We start from the raw sequence: 17,782 nt of genomic DNA on the forward strand, positions 1-17,782 counted from the left end.
TCCATAGCATGAGTAGTTAAAGCAAGTGAATGATTTGAAATTCGAGTTATTTCACGGAATAACACTCGTATATATTGAGCTCGTAATGGTACCTCGCAATTCAAAAGTCTCTCTACAGCTGAAGAATGAGCGTGTTCTTGGGCCATCGTAGAAACATAGATAGGGTCGACGACGGAACGAAGAACTCACTTTCCTACAGCTTTTTCGTACACGTTCACTTGCATCACATACACAAGTGCTCTCTGAACCGTGCAATAAGGTCACCCATAACACGGCTCTCCCACTTAAGTTACCTTAGCCCCAGGCCATGCTATTCAATGATATTGGAAAAATCAATGGCAGCGTAACGTAACAAAACGTATTGAAAGCTGGTCGCCTTTGGAAGCGTTCGCCGGTAACCAAAGCGTATCGTTCCCGCAACCACTTTGGTACTTTGCTTATCGCTTTTTTAGCTTATGCAATAGAAGGGGGGCTTAGCTCTGGATCCCCCCTGCTTGCAGAAATGAATGGATTAGAAGGGGTTCGATTTCCGGGCCGGGCGGGAGGTGAAGGCCATAAGAGAAGATTCCCCGGTAAGGAAGAGAAGAAAAAGGTGTTGTCATCGAGATCGACCTGTTTCCCGAGGCATTGGAAATCCAGACCGGCTCAGAGAATCACTGGCGCTATTTAGCCCTTCGTTTCGCCAACAAAGAAGTCATCTTTGACGATTTCCCATTCCTTCTTTGCCGAGCCGCCTCTCTTCGCCATTCGAAGTACTACCTCTGCCTTCCCTTTCGAGAACATACCCAGGCGCCCTCCTTTTCCAATAAAAAAAAAAGAAATACCATAAAGTAAAGCTTCGTCTGTGATTTTGCCGGCCGGCCCCGGGGGAGTTTACTCGACCCATTCTCCAGTCTCCCGCACAGCTCAAGTAAGTGTGCGACTCCGTATGAGGACCTCTTTCCCTTCTGCCCACTCTCCGTTCACACGGTTCTCAAAGCAGAGGAGGAAGGGTGGGCAGCAGGTACCACGAGCCCTCTGTCCCACACATCTATCCAGAAGCAAGTGTAGTTCACCGGTTCCACCGAATGCTCCTATCTCTCGGCAAAGATCGTGTGAGTGTGCAGTTATGCTTCGGATGCTTCGCCATAGAATAGATCAACCCAGTTCCCGTTCTTTTCCGGTGCACTCGCTTTATATCTCCGACACACAAGGAAGGACGCGGTGGGAAGAAAGCAGCCCTAGCCTCTGTCCGGCCGATCATTCCGCTGGCATCTTGCATTCACGCCTCCGTTTGACTGCCGCTCGGGGATGTAGTTGTAGATACGTTAGTCTTAGTGGGTCGTTGGCTCCACCTGTTATCTCCTTCTACGACATGCTGTTGTCGTCGCCATATTCCATATGTAACTTAGTCATCTCTGCCTCGCTGCGGGTCAGCACCTCCGAAAGAAACGGAGGACTTCATTCAGTGACTCCGCGATCGCCCTCTGAACGATCAGAATAAGGTAAAGCTTGAAGATAAGTTTTGTACTCTATTAATTTCTCAGTCCCTCTAGTCGGGTGGGCGCCGGCCGGTCTTTCGACCAGATCCCCCTAAAAACCGTACGTGCGGGTCTCCCCGCATGCGGCTCACGCCATTCGAGGTGGCCCAGCCCAGCATTCATTCGCAAATCAATCCTGTAGTGAAATTGAGACTGCTTGACCTCGGAAGCTAATTCGCGTGTAGGCAGCGCTGTCTGTCGTACCGTTGACTCGAGATCTATTCATTGAATTGACTTTCTTAGATTTATAGGCTCGCTCCCTCTTTTTCCAAGAATTGATGCACTTCCCTTTACTTCATAGGGCCTTTTCTAATAGGGGAAAAGCCTTCCATTTCCGTCAAATGACCCGGCCTCCCCTGGCTCTTCCACCGTCCGGGCTCCCTTTCCCGCCTATGCTATGCTCCCCCGGCGCAGGCCTACCACGCTTCGCGCCTGCGGCGTTTTCGCCAGACGGTCTTTGCCAGTAGTGCCATCCTCCCCGCTGGCTGTATGGGCAGGTTGCCCCTCGCTGCTGCGTTCTGTTAGGCTATGGATTATAGGAACAAATGTAGTTGAATGAGACAGCAGGCGGGTTACACGTTCCACTGTGCCGAGATGTGAGGTGCAGGTGGTGATGATCACCCCGGGGTATGCGCGGGAGCCCTTGACAGGCACTCCAGGACCCGCCAACGCTCATGAAAACCCGGGTCGGTCGGTCCTCCATTCATCCGACCAGAGGTGTGGATAACGAGGCCACCTTCACAACCTTCTCCCTTCTGTCCCTATGTTGTAGTAAGGTAGGGCGGTTCGCTTGAGTAGCTCAACCGCCCCTTAGCCCGGTGCTCATGACGCGCTACGGAACCTCCACCGTGTCGGGGGACCAAGCAGGGCATAGCTAGCGGCATAGGAGCCGACTCGGCGTCAGCGGCTTCGTGCCGCACTGGAGTAATCCAATATGTGGTTCCGCACGTTCCACCACTTCTCCGTTCATTTCCAATACTGATCGTGAAACACCATGAGCAGCAGGATGTTGAGGTCCGGAATTCGAAGTGAAATTTTTGATTTGCCTGTTCCTAGTCGTCATGGGAAAGAAAGGCAGAAATAAGAAAGATATTATTCCCTCTGAGCTTGTCCAGTACTACCAGTACAAAAAATGCATCTCCTTCGCCCGCGCGCGATAGCTCTACCAGGCGTGGCGCTGGCGTGCAAGCGAAGCGCTATTGGCGGCAATAAATAGCTCACTGAGCGATGATTGATGAAGTCCCTACCTCTGAAAGCGGAAGGAAGGCAGTGCCCTCGATTGTTCCAGAGAAAAGGATCATGGCGCCCCAGAACCGTGACATCCAGCAGCAGCATCTCCTTGCTTGCATGCGAGAGACAACTATGCCAGCCGTTATTCTCGGCTCTGTTATGAAAGAAAGCGGCAGACTCCCTAATGAGGGATTTTAGGAGATTAGGGTTCTCCTTTCTCTCCTCCACCCATCCGCGGAGGGGTTCAGTATCCATCTCCGCAGATATTTCCAGATCGCGAGACATAATGTTCTCTGCGACACTGGAATCGATTTCTGCCATTTCCGGAAAGTGAACGCCGCCCTTCCCCCTTCTCACAATGTTCCCGAACTTGCTAAAGAATCAAAGTGTGAATGGCACTTCGAAGTGCTTCACGTTTGGGGTCGGCGTGGGGAACTTCCACCGGTTCTGGAGCCAGCGGGTTCTGAATGACCTCCCTCTTACGGTTAAAAAAGTGGTTAACCATCTCGAATAAATCCATCCATCTCGTCGAGACGAAAAACGTGTCTCAACTACAGCCAACTCCCCAGTTTCCCTATCGAAAAACTAACCCTACAACATGGATGATAGAAATGCTAACCAAGTGACACCCTTATACACTAATAAAGGAGAAAGGCCATGGGTCATGAAAGAGGTTGACCCCCATCCCCCTTCACTATGTATGGCCAATGAACTCCTCGCTTTAGTCCGTTCTTTTTCTTCTTTGGGCTCGCGGGAAAGTCATAAAGGGACGTTAAACGTAATTCGTTAAGGGCGTTACTACAAAAAAGAAAATCCGAGTCTTGGCAGTTCAAGTGAAAGTTTATTATACTAGTCCCACTAAGATGGCGGGGAAACGGACTTCCGAGAGAGCAGCTTTCGCCTCGGTAATTACCTAACGAGAGAGAGCCGATGCCAAAGTCGCCCTTTACGCGAGGGAACGCCAGACAGACTGACCTCTGCTAACTACGTTTTATATATACTGGCAGCGTCAGAGATACTATACTGACGGTATAGTGCCGCCACCAGAGAAGGCTGCTTCATGCTAGGCGTCCGGACCTACTACGCCCGAGCCGCATTCCCGGCACAGACGCTATATCCACTAAGGCTTCATCCCACTTCATCCTACGAACTATACCTGATATAAAGGCATTCTATAACAATTCGACGACTTGAAGAAAGCAAGAAAACGATAGCGATCGGTTTGGGAGCGTCACGGGGGGAATGTTGAAAACAATCTTATTGGAAGCGGCTTGAGAGTGAGGGCAATCGTCATAGTCAGCCAGCGAGCAATCCCAAGAAAGCCAGCTACCTAGCCTTTCCCCATCGCTAGCTTAAACTGAGGAATAAGAATAAATTAGGAAAAACACCCCGTAAGCTATTTCAATGTTATTATTCTGTCTCTTTCTTCTGTCCGGTATCAAAGCCACTCGAAGTCGAATGCCTCACCCGCACCTACTTCGTCGCACCAACTCCCTCAAACACAAGGGAGCGGGCACTGCTCTCAGCCTGTCGTAACAACAAAACGAAACTCCATACCGGAGGATCATTACCTTATTCCTAGAACGGAATATAGACATTGGTACAACAGGGGGCTCGAGAGACCTCGAGCGACACATCGTAATTTACGCTAACCTCAGCGTACCATCGGAGAGACTTTAGCCACTAACCCCTGGATGGAAGGGAAGAATGAGGCGATCAAGAAAGTCCTCCCCCTAAACAGGATAAAATGTCCGAAGACCTTTTCATTACAAACAAAGCGAAGGCGCTACTTAGCCCTATAAAGAATTCAGGCCCGTACGACACCCGACGTTAACACTCCCAAATCTGGAAATGCTAACCACTGTTTCAATGGTAACGGGAATACGCCAGACGGCGAAAGCATACAAAGATAGTGGTGCTTCCATCGCTTAGATTTAGGGCGATAGGGCGCACCACAGATACGAAAAATGACTGCTCAATCGAGAGGTCAAAGACAGAGACATAGTACCAGTTCCATCTCTAATCTTTGAGAAAATCGGGGTTTTTTCCACATAATAGCGTCAACCAAAGACCGGAGCATCTTAGCAGACACTGGAGAGAAATCCCTGTCACTTCGTCGCTCCAAAATCTTTTGGCAAACTCCAATCAAGGAATTCCAATAATCAAAAAAGTTTGAAATGAGAGACTTTTCTTTAGATATAGTTATAGTACACTGAAACTATGTATTATGGTAAGCGGCCGCCACCTTCTCGTCGGCGATCACCGTCGCCAAGAATGGCATAGTCGCAAAGCTTCGTCGTGCCATACACCCTCTCAGCAGCTATCCACACAAGCATATGATGTGTAAGTGTGAATAGAGGCCAAGAAAGAACGACAAAATCCGAGGGGTTGACCCGACCTATAGCCTTTATTTATTATTAGAAACTATATTGTAATTGAAAGACTAAAGAAAAAGTATGTATGAACGTCCAGGAAGTTGCAAAGGGATTCCCGAACAACCCTGCAATCATACAGGACGTCAGAATAACTGGTAAGGAATCGTGCCTTGAAAGAAAAAGAAAATCATTTGATCTTGATTCGAAAGTACTGCAACGATTGAGTCTGGTTATAGGTCAAAATCAAACTATACCTTGCCAAAACCGTCATGGCCCAATCATGTATAGGCCGTACCAAGGCCTGATACAAGGGTGAGCCAATAGGGAATAACCTTTTCTTCCCTGCTTCCTCTCCCTTCATTCCCCTCCTGCAGCCAAAGTGATAGCGGCTGTAGCATCCACCGGTAATGTGTGGAAGAGGGTAAGCTTTCTATGTGGATGGGACGTATCAACACCTTTTGCATCTTTTAAAGAAAATATCGAGGAATAATATTGATTGTGTTGGGTCCTGAGGACCAGGATGGCCGAAGATCAAAACCTAAATGTGCCAGGGGTTGATCATCGAAGCCAGGGCAATAACTCAGAAGGAATTTGAGCGCTGATGTAGCTAACAGCCACCTTCATAGTCGATTCATTAGGGTCGTCACCTTCTACCCTCTCACTTGTTCTACCTCTTTAGGGGGAAGTATCAACCGTTTTCTTTGTCTCTTAAGCCGGGACTTCCTAAAGAAAACTGCAATCGTAGTTTATCAACCACTCACAAGACCACCGAGATCTTCGACTTAGCTCCCAAAGGTAATCCACCCGGCCCTTCCCCAACCTATACAAGGGGAGCGAAAGATAACGAAAGGGAGACAAAGTCCTAACTAAATCATAACACAAGCTAACCATTCCATCTATCATATCAGTCGAGTCGATCCGATTCGTTCTTATCTCTCGATAACGCAAGAGAGAACTTATGACTTCGCGGATGGAGAGGGATTCGAACCCCCGGTATTCCTATCAATACTTCGGTTTTCAAGACCGACTCTTTCAACCGCTCAGACATCCATCCCCTTCGCGCTTCGCCCGCCCTATCTATCCGCGCGCTGGCAGGTAGGGGCTTATCTATGTGATTCGCTACGCTTGCTTGCGCCTATCGGCGGACTGACTCTATTGCCTGCCGGTTACCGAAACTTTTCCGGTAGTACGAATCGCTACGCTTCGCTTGTTTCTATATGATAATATGCACCTTGGTTGCTGCGCTCCTTGCGGGTAATAGCAACAAGAGAGTGAAGAACGAATGATCCTCCAAACAAAAAGAGTGATTGAGTCCGACTCAAGCGAGTGAGTGAAAAGCGTGGCAAGAGAGCGAGTTCGACTCGCGAACGATCAGCAAGTGAAGGACCGATCCTTTTGCGCCAGTACTGTTGCGAGACTGGTACTTGGCGGCTCACGAGCAACATATAGACTGACGGTTGCCCATCACTCACTCGCTCTCTTTTGAAGGCCCTTTCTATTCTCTTTCTAGTATGGTTCCCCTATAAGAACACTGAACGCCCAGCTTCGCAGAGCTGCTCTCTCCCCAGCCCACAGCATAGTGTGAAATCAGGATCGTTTCATCGAGCACCATTTTCTTTTATCTCGAAAGGTGTTCTGACTCTATTGGATCAAGTCATAACCTACGCCTTCTACTAGTATACTACTTTGGAGAGACTAAGCTCTATTTCAGAGATTGGACTCTCTTCCCCTACTATTAAGTAAGGATTAGCCCCTACTATTAAGAAACTGTTCCCGAGCCAGGTTCCCTGGATCCACGTGTTCCTAGTCGGGCCTAAATGGATGAATGAAGAAGGGGGCGGGCAGCACTATAAAGAAAGAAGCCCGGCCACACACACCTCTTTTTAACCGACTAAAGCCGGATCCACTACACGGCTAGAATCAGAGAAAGATTGAGAAAGAAACCCCAACCCACCTTGTTTGTGTACTGGAACCCTATCTTACTAATAATAAGAAAGAGGGGCGGGCAAGGGAAGGGATATAACTCAGCGGTAGAGTGTCGCCTTGACGTGGTGGTTCCCAATACGAACGAGTCGCTTCTAGCCCTCTCCTGTTCCTTCCCAATATGCCTATTTTTTTGAATGCCGATTTCCGTAATATTGACTTTGCTTCTTATTCATACTATGAAAGGAGACGAGCTACTCCATTGGCTTATCTAAAGTCTTAACTGTGAACTAATAAACTTATGTACCGGAAAGGATGTTGGTCCTAACAATCAAAACCAGTACAACCAACAATTAACAATCGATCGTCCGTGCGGGAAGAAAGACTATATGGATGGAGGCTTTGAAAAAGGGTGGTAAACCTCTTTTGAATAGTTTCTTGTAGTATAAAAGCTTTCCGTTGCAGCGCCAGTTAAGGTGAAGGTTGTGCCTATCATGACGATTCCAATGACTAGCTCGAGTGAAGTTCAAGCTTTGATTCGTGTTTGCCTAGTTCTTGGGCTAACAAGGCAATGTCCATTGTTGCCAGCGATTATGATTTCGGTTACGACGACAAGGCTCTCTTTGAGAAGACCTACTGCTACTCCGCATACGAGGCTTTTGGTGTGCCTTCTCCTCTTAGGGGTGGTTTCAACCACTGAAGACTGTTAAACTCGTTCTTATGTTGGCTTTTCTGTCTATTGCCTTCAATGGCTTAGTAAGTCCGTGTGCTTTCTACCTATTTCTTCTCCATAAACAATGTTCATTGCCTTTTGATGTCCATTGCCACTACTATACCCACCAGGCTCATTGGTCCAGTGATGAACAACTTCTCTTTAAATAATGGATTTCTCCGTGAAACTCGTTTAGGCGCAATAAGGGAATTCATTCTTCCAGACGTAAGCCCATTCCTTGTGAGAAAGTCACCAATATATTAGGATTTCCAAGATCTTCAAAGACGGATCTGAAAGAGGTTCCAGTAAAGGGAATTGATTATTGACCAACCTTTAAGAGATAGGGGGATTAGCCCCAATTCGACGATGAAGGATAATGTGACTGAGGAAACCACTATTGCAGCTTTCAATGAGGCCATTCGGGATGACCGTCGAAATAGAAGTACTTAGAGCTGAGCCGCACACTTTGGATCAAGCCATTGCTACTGCCCATAAACAGGAAAATCTTAATGTCAAGCTTGGACTGAAGACTTTTAAGGGTTGCAAACTCCCAAACCCTAGCCAGAACACTACTTCCAAAAACCTTGTGAATCTTGTCAACCTAAACATTGCTACTGTTAACACCCAAAGAGAACCTAAGAGACCTAATCCTCAGAATGTGCAAAACCCACCTCATAATGACAAAGGTAACTAAGGGGGTAGAGGCCATTGTGAATACTGTACACCTGCCACCTTTGCAGCCTTAGTCGTAGATTAAGGATCATGCAGAGACCCCCAACTCAGCCTATAGTTAGACCTCCACTTTATAGGTTCCGTCAGCAGCCAAACCTAGCCCAACCTACTTAAACACGACTTGATGATTTGCAAAGTACGAAGGACTTATACATAAATTATAGGGAACCTTATGTAAATGGTGAGATGTACCAACCACACAATCCTCCAACATTGTTTGGGTTGATTATCCTAGATATAACCAAAACCATACGAGACCTAGACACAACCAAAAATCTTTGGTGCCCCATCCGACTTGGACTCTTGCAAAATATGAAAAGAAAAATAGTTGGCTGAAGATGACACCTCTCCCTAGTTGCCTATTCACCCAGACAACCAACACTTAGGCATTTACAGGGAACCTTTCCCTAACCATAGCCGTGACAACCCACGAATAAACTCAAACCTTTCGACCAACTATGCCCAAGCTAAGTCAGTTGAGAGATCAAGATCCAATAGCCTCAACTCAGGCCCAAACCCCTTAGAGAATGCCACGTAGAGAACCATCGGCCACATAAACTTCTATATTCCACCCGATTCGCCCCATGCTGTCACTCGAAACCAAGCTGCTCAAACTAATGCTAGCTAGGCTGTGAACTTTTAAGGGGTAGATAGCAATCCAAGCCAACTACCCTCACCTCAACCAATAGAAATGCTGCAAATAACTTGAGAAGTGCCTAGAACACTTTTCTTTAGTTAACTCTTCGAGATATTGATACTTGACTCTATACCGCCTACGTACTTTAAACTTTAGGCGAAATACTCTACTTTACTATACGATCACTGAAAAAGAAGCGTTTTATATAGCTGTGAAATCTTGCAAGTCACTTTCTGCCCCGCCCAATTCCACTTTTTGCATCTCATATAGCTGTCAAATCTGACTTTTCTGTTTTCCTTCCGAATTGAATGAGATTTTTTCATACTTCTATAGACGCAAAAGCTTACTTTGCTCCACTGGCACCGAAGCAAGAGAATGGACCTGAATTGTCCCTCATTGAACGCTCATTGAACTAATAAAAGGAATGAATAAAACAACCATAGAGAGTTTGCTTAGCTTGTAATAAAGCAAACCTAGTTCCGCTGATGAAAACAAGAGGAAAAGTTCTGGGTAATTTGTCTAAGCCAGGCTACAATCCATATTCCATTATTTAATTAGCGAGTTCTTTTTGTAGGAAAATCCTTCTATCCGCCTATCTGCCATACTCGATAGGAGCTCCTGTAGTTCACTCTGCTTCCCTAGACAAAGGGAGTAGGTCGAGGTCGAGCAAGCACTAAGTTTAAGTAAGTTCTTTGACTGCGAGTGCGGGTGTGGACCAGGAAATAAGGATGATTTTTCAATCCAGCGGAAGGAAAAGCTTTCGCATGTAGTCAGGCAAATTCTTTATTCTAGGGCTCGCGTATGGTTTAAACCAAGGTGCTCCCAAGCAAAGATTCTCGGGCAAGGCTTTCAATCAAATTCCGTTCAAACGCAGGGACGAAGTGGCTTAGTGAGAAGAAGGGACGGTACGCTGAAATGGTGAGTTGCGCCTACGCCTTCATTACCTACTTTTTCCAATCCTAGCTTACCATACGAGGTGCTTGGGAGACTTTACCCTACAATGGCCAAGAACGCCAGTTCCCGAGGCAGCATGAACCCTCTTTATGAGGGGGACAAGGAGGAGTCCACTGTATTTAACCTTAACCATCAGCGAATGGTACCATTTAGAGCAAATTGGCAACGTTCTAACAGTTATCCGTCAACTAGCTGAGATTTCCGAGATGCTAGCACAATTGACCTTGAGGGCAGACATCGAAAAGCCCTGGCTTTTAAGTACTCATCTTACCGAACCCATAAAGACCCCAAGTGCTTGGGTAAGCAAGTAGTACGTCTTTCCACCAAGAAGATAGGGAGAAAAGGAAAAGCGCGCAGTCCCCTCTTTCCGCCTTCCTCGTTCCCCTGGACCTTCCCCGCAGAGTGCTTCCTCAGGGCTCGAACCTGCTGCAATGCACCAACTCCTCATTGTTGGACCGAATGAGACCTCTATAGAAGAAATTTTGTGGACTAATATGAACTACTCCTCACTTCGCAGACTTTCACGCTCACAAGGATTGGAACCGTAGACATTGGGTAGACCGACGTTCTAGCTAACAACTGAACTAAGAGCCCTTATTACTATTATATTACACACGACTGTAAAGACGCGATAAAGTAAGCCACCCTGGATGGGAGGAAGGATAAGATAGCCAGCACGTCAGATAAGATGATGAGGAATCCTTAGACTTACGGGCTGGAATGTGCCGCTTCGCTTAGTCGACTGAAAGGAGAGGGTCGATGTAATTGAGTAGAGGTCGACCGATAGGGAGAGGGTAAGGTACTTTATTTATATAGGCGAACGGGACAACAAGGAAATGGAGTGACTACCTAAATTGGGGTTTTATGCAAAGTGAACAACTGAGCAGGAGATATCTAACTCAAAATCTCATTTATTAGGTGGATGTGATCTACTCTTTCGAGAGCTAATATTTATTAACCGATCGAAACGAAGATACAATAAATGGAACGTCTGCCTACGATTATCCGAATTGCAAGAATAGTGCTACTAAGCTTTGAAAGGTACCTCCGCATTGATTGACTAAAGCTGATCTAACGACCCTCTCCCTAGTGAATGCAATCTATACTTGATTCTACTCTTCTATATGAGTAGAATTCACTTGAGTGATTCTTCCTTTCAGTTGATGGACCGAGAAGCTTCTCCCCTATCAGTGATAATAAGGTATCATAGAACAGCTTTTAAGTACTAAAGATAGAAAGAAGTGATGCTGTGCTAACAAAGCTAGGTGTTCGAGGATTGAATGAACACCAGGATTGAACTACCTCTTATGGGTGTATATACTCCTGTGTAGCTACAACTTACCATTAGCTGTGGGAATAGGGTAACCGTACTTAACGCGGGAATAAAGCTCATCTCTTTCAGACTCTTCGACTTACGGCTCTTCATCGGAACTCACTGCCCAAAATCTTAGGGCTGACAATGTGCCTTGAAGTGCCTCGGCTCGGACATAGGGATTCATCGTGGGACCCCCCAAACGCTCGTTTAAGCGCACTACAATGGCCTTATCGAACGATCCACCATCAGACACTTGCCTCAAGCTGAAGCAATATTGGACAATGGTCCGAGTGAATACTCGGTAAGTGCTTCACCCTCTGGAAATAACATGCGCCACTGTGAGTTTGCTAGAACTCTATCTAGTCGTTCTTGGACTTTAGCAAGACCCTTTCTCTTGTTGCTCCAAGTGAATAAAGGACCTTGGAATCCCAGGTCCATGAGGCCACAAGCATTCATCATATTGTTGAACATGCTACATCTGTTTAGTGAAGGAGCCGAACCACCAAACTTCTCAGCAGCTGAAGGTATATCATTGAAAACCCCAACCATGACCCTGCAAAGAAAGGAACGGGATGGTTTAGCATAATTTGTGGGATCAGCTCTACCCTTACGGTCCAGCCTTCCAGTTCGGCAAGTCTGCCCGGCTCGCAACCTCTGTACAGCTCGATGTGCGCCTGCCCCGTTCGCCTAGTTAGATGAGAGGAAGTGTAGTAGCGTAGCGGCGAAGGAGAACATAGTTTGATCCCGCAGGGCCTTTTCTCATCTCACTTTACATGAAGCACCTTTCTTTCATTTCTCGTACTTCTCCTTGTGTGCCCCTTTGAGCGATAGCCCTTGACTTGGAAGTTGAATGAGAGGATCAGGTTTTTACAAAGTCCATGGAGATGGAGAAAATGCTCAATCCTTCTATTCACATGAACCGATAGGGTCTTTAGTTACTTACATTACTGGGGATTATCCCGTGCCTTTCTCCTTTCTTTTCGTTTTTGGGTAAGTCATATATGATCTTCTTTTCTTCATCTGTATGTCTGGTTCACGCACTTTGTACCATAACTTTCTACCCGCCCTGTTACATGAAATGCGCCAAAGCAAGCCACTCCTGAGAGAAAGACTTATTATCAGCGCTCCGCCTCTTCGCTTAACTCCCGGACTATTCGCCCTATTTCCCTAAAAGCCCAGTGAAGTACCCCTGCTCCTTACGGACCTTAAAGCTATTTCCGACTGTTCGCCTATCCTACTACTAATACACCTGCTTCGCTGCGTATCGGCCACGCTAGTTCGCCTGCTATACCTATACTGAGTATACCCAGAAAAGATACAAAGTCACCCTGATAGCTCTTCTTCCCAGCTCTTGACTGAACCCTGAGGTCCCCGAGAGCGAGATGGAAATTCTTTTTCTTCTATTTATATAGAGTACTGAAAAGAAGGACTCCCTCTGCCTGACAACCCCAAGTATGGAAATGTGCTAAACTTGCTTTCCTTTCTCATTACCTTGGACTATCGGTTGAGACTCTCCGACATCCGTCAAACTCTTGGTCTATTCCTTAGTTCCATTTCCTTCTAACCCTGTCCCTTTGAGTAGTGCTTGACGATAGAAGCAAACGAGTTGGCTATGATAGATTGGGCATGTTCTCGCTTACGACTTGGGAGAGTCTGGGACATTCCCTCATGATGGAACGGCTACCTTCTTTGTGTTGTCTACTCAAGGAAAGAGCGGGATACTTAGCTGAAAGGGTGAACAAGGTCGAGCGCGTTCAAACGTTGCTCCAGAGTACCCTCTTGGGCAGCAGTCGAAGAATAGCTAGTGCGCCCTTGGCAATTTCGCTTTCAATCTGCTAGCTCGACTTCCTGTCCAGTCTGCCTTTGAAGCCTAGTTCCCATTTCCTTCGTGTAAGTTCAATTCCTTTTGAATCACTTTTCTAGTAATCGGTAATGTAATAAAGGCAATCGACGAGGGATATTCAAAGCATCTAGGAAGAAAGGACGAGCGGTTACTCTAGCAGCGGATACGTTCTAAACCGATTCTTTCACTATTCTATCACCCCCGGTTCACTTCACTCCCTAAAGGCGGATTAAGACTAAGGCTACTCTCGGGAGGCAAGGAAAGAGATATTCAATCAACCAAGCAAAGAACCACTACCACAGTCTTCACCAAGACAACAGGAAGGAAGAGAGTCAAGGGCAGGGTAAGAGCTGCCCTTGACTCTCTCAGTTAGGAGAATGTCATTTTGCTAGGAAGACGATCTGACGCAGAGGCTTTTCGACCAGTTACTGTCCGAGCAGGGAGAATAGTCTAAGAAGACTCAACTGCCAGAAGAGGTTTCAAAGTTAAGAAAGGTAAAGATTCATCCCCGGTTCTTGTTCGAGAATCCGCAGCAATAGATGAGACTGTTGGGATTGAGCTTTCCTTTTTGGAAGCTCGCTCTGGTCTGGTAGTAGTGAGTGTAGCTTACTTTCCGTAGTGTGCTATTGATCTCAAGCTCTGGTAAGCCTTAGGGAAGCTAGAACTTCTCCAACTAGAAAAAGCTGTGTAGGCTTAGTTTGATTCTACAACTTAAAGGGTTTATCCTTATTTCGTATTTTGACAAAGCAGCCTCTTAACACCGACGCTCGTTATGGCCCCAACTGGAAGAATGTTGTAAGAGAAGTGAGCTCGTCTGTATCCACAACAAAAGGCACTCGAAGGAATTTCTCTTTGCTCTCATATTCCTGAACCGACATCTGACCCATTTTAGGACCAGCTCTTTGTCTTCTCTGCCTCTTCTTATACTAATGATGTTCCCAGGGTTCGTCGATTAGCGTATTTTCACACTTTCGAGTGAGATATAATAGTTTATCCTTAGCAGGGAATACCTTTCTATACAAATAGAAGAATCCACCAGGAAGAAAAAGACTGGAAAAAAAGTGCTTTCTGCTATTCCACTGGTGTGACTTAGATACCCTTTCTTTGTGGTATCAGTCATGCTATTTGAATAGCCTTCAATCATCATAGCCTCTCCACCGGTTCCGAAGACTCCTTCGGAATCAATGTGCTCCAATGAAAGAGATAAGACCCTTTCCTGAACCAGAACCGGGCACAAAACGCCGAGGTAGAAAGTCGAAAGCGAGCTCTTTTCGCGTATACGCAATCTCGAAGCCCAATTAGCTCACGGACAGCCTCCTCAACCCTGGCGAGTACGAGAGCTTGGTAAGAGAGAATGTAGAATGAGAAATACATTCGATTACGGCAACATTCGCAACTACCAAAGTGCACTAAACCTAGTAGAGATCTTCGACCTAACGATAATGGAACTTCAAGCCCATTTAAGAAATCCGCTTTGTACCTTATTGTTGACCGAACCGGATGCACGCCAGGCCCAAATTCTCTCTCAGTCACCCTTTGACGAAAGGAACATAAGATCCGAAGTTTACGACTTTATCGAAGTTCTACACGCTTTCATTTTCAAAAGCTTCTGTTAGATTCTTTCCTACGGTACTTTATTCAGGATGTGCAACAATACGGTCATCTCTCAGCCGTGTATAGAGAATTCCTTGATCATTTCCTTGGCGGATAACACAAATGAAATCGCTTCCCTGACCGCCCATCTTATGAGTCCATTCTTGTCGCAGTTGTTGGTTTGTTGTACTATTCTGTACCTCTCTCGATTGATAGAAAGACGTTCGGGAGCTGGGAGGGCCTATCGTGAGGGAACTTTCCTTTTCACGGTAGGCGAAGGTAAAGGGGGAGCAGCGTATGTCCACGGTGATCAAGGCAGAGCGACTCCTTCTTTAAAAGAGGTTGGTTTTCCCGTTTTCGTTAAAGAAAAAATAGGAGCTCTTGGTTTGGCCGATGTCGATTCGTATGGCAATGCGGACTCGACTCAGGATGAGGATTCCGCTTTTCATAATGCTGCTATGAGCCGAAAGAGCTGGTAAGCTATCTCGCTAAACGAAAGGAAAAAGCACGTACGGGTTGCCCTCGTTGCAAGGGGCGGGGGCCAGCCAAAGAAGGTCAGTCGGACTCGGTTAGGACCCTTGATCCGGTTCAGCTAGGTTCTTCCATGCGATAATGTATGCGTATCGGTATCCTCTTCAGGACCGGTTGCTTCTGATTTTGGTTTATACGTTTGGAGAAACCTGCTAAGCCCGCCTTTCTTACCCGGTGTGATTCAATCTTTCAGCTCAAACTTTCCTATCGTCCGACGGAAAAGGTAAGAGTACGACTACCTTTTCCTTTTCTTGCCCGAGCCAAGGGATCATTCTGTTTCTACCAAACGCGCACTATTAGTTTAGTTGCCGTAATCGAATGTATTTCTCATTTCGTGTTAGCTCCTCCAAGAGCTTCCTGGTCCGTAGTAGACGAAACCTTGGACTTCTATCGGACTTATAGCATTGCCTGGTGAGCTCGCCGTTGAGGGTTGGCCTTACAGGAGATCGAGAGCCTTTCTTTCCCTGCCTGGTATGCTTTCCCGCTTATCGCGCAACTAGCCAAAGAGAGAGGGAGAGGGGCCGCCCTCTTTTCTTTTCTGCATCAATCCTCATCCACCACCTATTTTACTTTTTTTGGGTGTATAGCTCAGTTGGTAGAGCATTGGGCTTTTAACCTAATGGTCGCAGGTTCAAGTCCTGCTATACCCAAACCTACCTTACACGAGACTCTTTTTAAAGGATGCGTAGTAGCGTTCAAAGATCACTCTTTGGCCTTTAGATTCACTTCTCTATTTGGGCGAGATCTTTGCAGATGAATAGTTGTTAGAGAGGCATCCTTCTGGATGGATAGAAAAAAGAAAATGTTCATCCTCTTCGTCCTCAAGCTCGAACTCATAATAGTTTACGGGAAACACGGTCGATCATGTAGTTAACCAGTATTTACAGCAATTTCACCTTTCGGATGTAAATAACCCTAATCCTCAATGGTATACTCCTCCTCCCTATCCTGTTAGAGTTTTGCAGGCTTTTGGCTTCTATATCGGTTTTTCACTCTTATTTATTTTATGCAATTTTTGATTGGATTAGTCAAAATGGAACCCGAATTCAGTTAATATTCTTCCCCCAAATCCTCATCCTCAACTGCGGAACCCCAACCATACTTTGGTCGAAACCTAACCAGATGGATAGACAGATTACTTAACCGAAACCAGATCGGGAGAGAAAAAAATGAACGACTATCTTGTTCCATCGGTTTCTCCTTAAGAGCAATCGGCTCCTGGTGAGAACAGAAATCCTGGTTGGTGCAAACTGAGATCTTGAAGCTAAGGCTAAGGCCCTTCCTAAAGCCGATGGGGACGTAGTTTCTTGTTCAAATCCAAAGTCTTAAGTCTCCTCCCGGGCTAAGGCTGTAGTTCCAAATCCGGAATCTTAAACAATTCCGCTTAATATAGCATAGCTTCTCATCTTATTCCGCTTAAAAGAAGAAAGGGGCATCTTTCGCTTGACTTTTGTGTTGCGAGTGCATGCGTCCACCACGGTCAGGGCTTTCACAGGTACCTTGTACGTAGTTAAGGTGAAGCTTTGTTTGGTGTTGATTCTAGACTAGACTGGAAATAACCCTATGACTGACCTAGCTAAAATTTGATGTTGATTCGGGAAAAGCGGAATCCGCGGGATAAAAGGTTTGGTTCAGGAGAAAAATGATATGTTAGTTCGGAATAAACTGGATATGCAGCTGAGGGAAATACTGCTTCGAGAGAGGGCGGTACGGAAAGAATTTAGTGATTCACCTAACACTTCAAAGCGTTACGGTTGTGCTTCTTTAGAGGGAAGCAAGCGCGCCAAGCTAAGAACAAAACAATACCCGTCCTCATCGACTTTTGGAAAAAAGGCAGATTTCAGCTACCTTCGGAAAACAAGGTCTCTTTTAACCCTCGAAAGAGCGATTGCCGGGAATAGCAGGACAAAGACTCTCTTTTTCATATGTTGTGAAAACCGGACTCTGGTCTTCGGCCTCCAACTATCTTTCTTTCTTTAGCTAAGGACAAGCCAAGCTAGAAGTTAGAATAGAATTTCATAAAGTAATGGTCGAGATCGATATCGCCGGGCTAGTGCGGCTCGAGGAGAAGATAGGCAGCTCGACTCCTCGAGGAAAGGGCTAAAAAGGCTTGACTGAAAGGGAAAGGGTAGGGGTTGGAAAATGGGATTCTGGTGAAAGCGCTAGAAAGAGGAAATCAAGGATTGTCCACCATCAAGTATCTAGTTGCAGGGGGGACTGATTTCTGTAAGATCCGGGTAGATAAGTAGCTCGACTCGAAGAGGAGAGGGAGGGTGAACATACTTTTTTTGAGCCGCATTCATTGCTTTGAGGGATTGGTTGTGAGCAAGGAAGCGTTGAGTTGGGCGCGTAAGGTGTTGGGTGGTGGGTTTTCGATGGATACAGCTTTGATTGCTTTTCACCAGTTTATATAATGA

General features: G+C 46.2%; 2 non-coding genes and 2 pseudogenes across 4 annotated transcripts in view; 2 read left to right on the forward strand and 2 right to left on the reverse strand.

Moving 5' to 3' along the window:
* The window catches only part of LOC150031535 (NADH dehydrogenase [ubiquinone] iron-sulfur protein 2-like), a 58,790-nt pseudogene extending 56,207 nt beyond the window's left edge, over positions 1–2,583 (reverse strand). Inside the window, exons 1-2 of the transcript XR_016525747.1 lie at positions 2,428–2,583; positions 1–158 (exon numbers count right to left, since the gene is read on the reverse strand). The exon at positions 1–158 is cut by the window's left edge and continues 308 nt beyond it. The product of XR_016525747.1 is annotated as an NADH dehydrogenase [ubiquinone] iron-sulfur protein 2-like (transcript). The remainder of the gene's footprint in view (positions 159–2,427) is intronic.
* Positions 503–7,869, forward strand: LOC150031537 (uncharacterized; annotated as a pseudogene). The gene is made up of 2 exons (XR_016525746.1): positions 503–572; positions 934–7,869. The product of XR_016525746.1 is annotated as an uncharacterized LOC150031537 (transcript).
* Positions 6,093–6,179, reverse strand: TRNAS-UGA (transfer RNA serine (anticodon UGA)). Its single transcript has one exon. It is a non-coding gene; the product is annotated as a tRNA-Ser (tRNA).
* An 8,073-nt stretch (positions 7,870–15,942) lies between the features above and the next one.
* Positions 15,943–16,015, forward strand: TRNAK-UUU (transfer RNA lysine (anticodon UUU)). The gene has a single exon. It is a non-coding gene; the product is annotated as a tRNA-Lys (tRNA).
* Positions 16,016–17,782: the final 1,767 nt, after the last annotated feature.

This window comes from Benincasa hispida, unplaced genomic scaffold (assembly GCF_027475165.1).
Source record: "Benincasa hispida cultivar pf3 unplaced genomic scaffold, pf3_genome.v1.1 HicScf1166, whole genome shotgun sequence".
In the NCBI taxonomy this organism is placed as follows: Eukaryota; Viridiplantae; Streptophyta; class Magnoliopsida; order Cucurbitales; family Cucurbitaceae; genus Benincasa; species Benincasa hispida.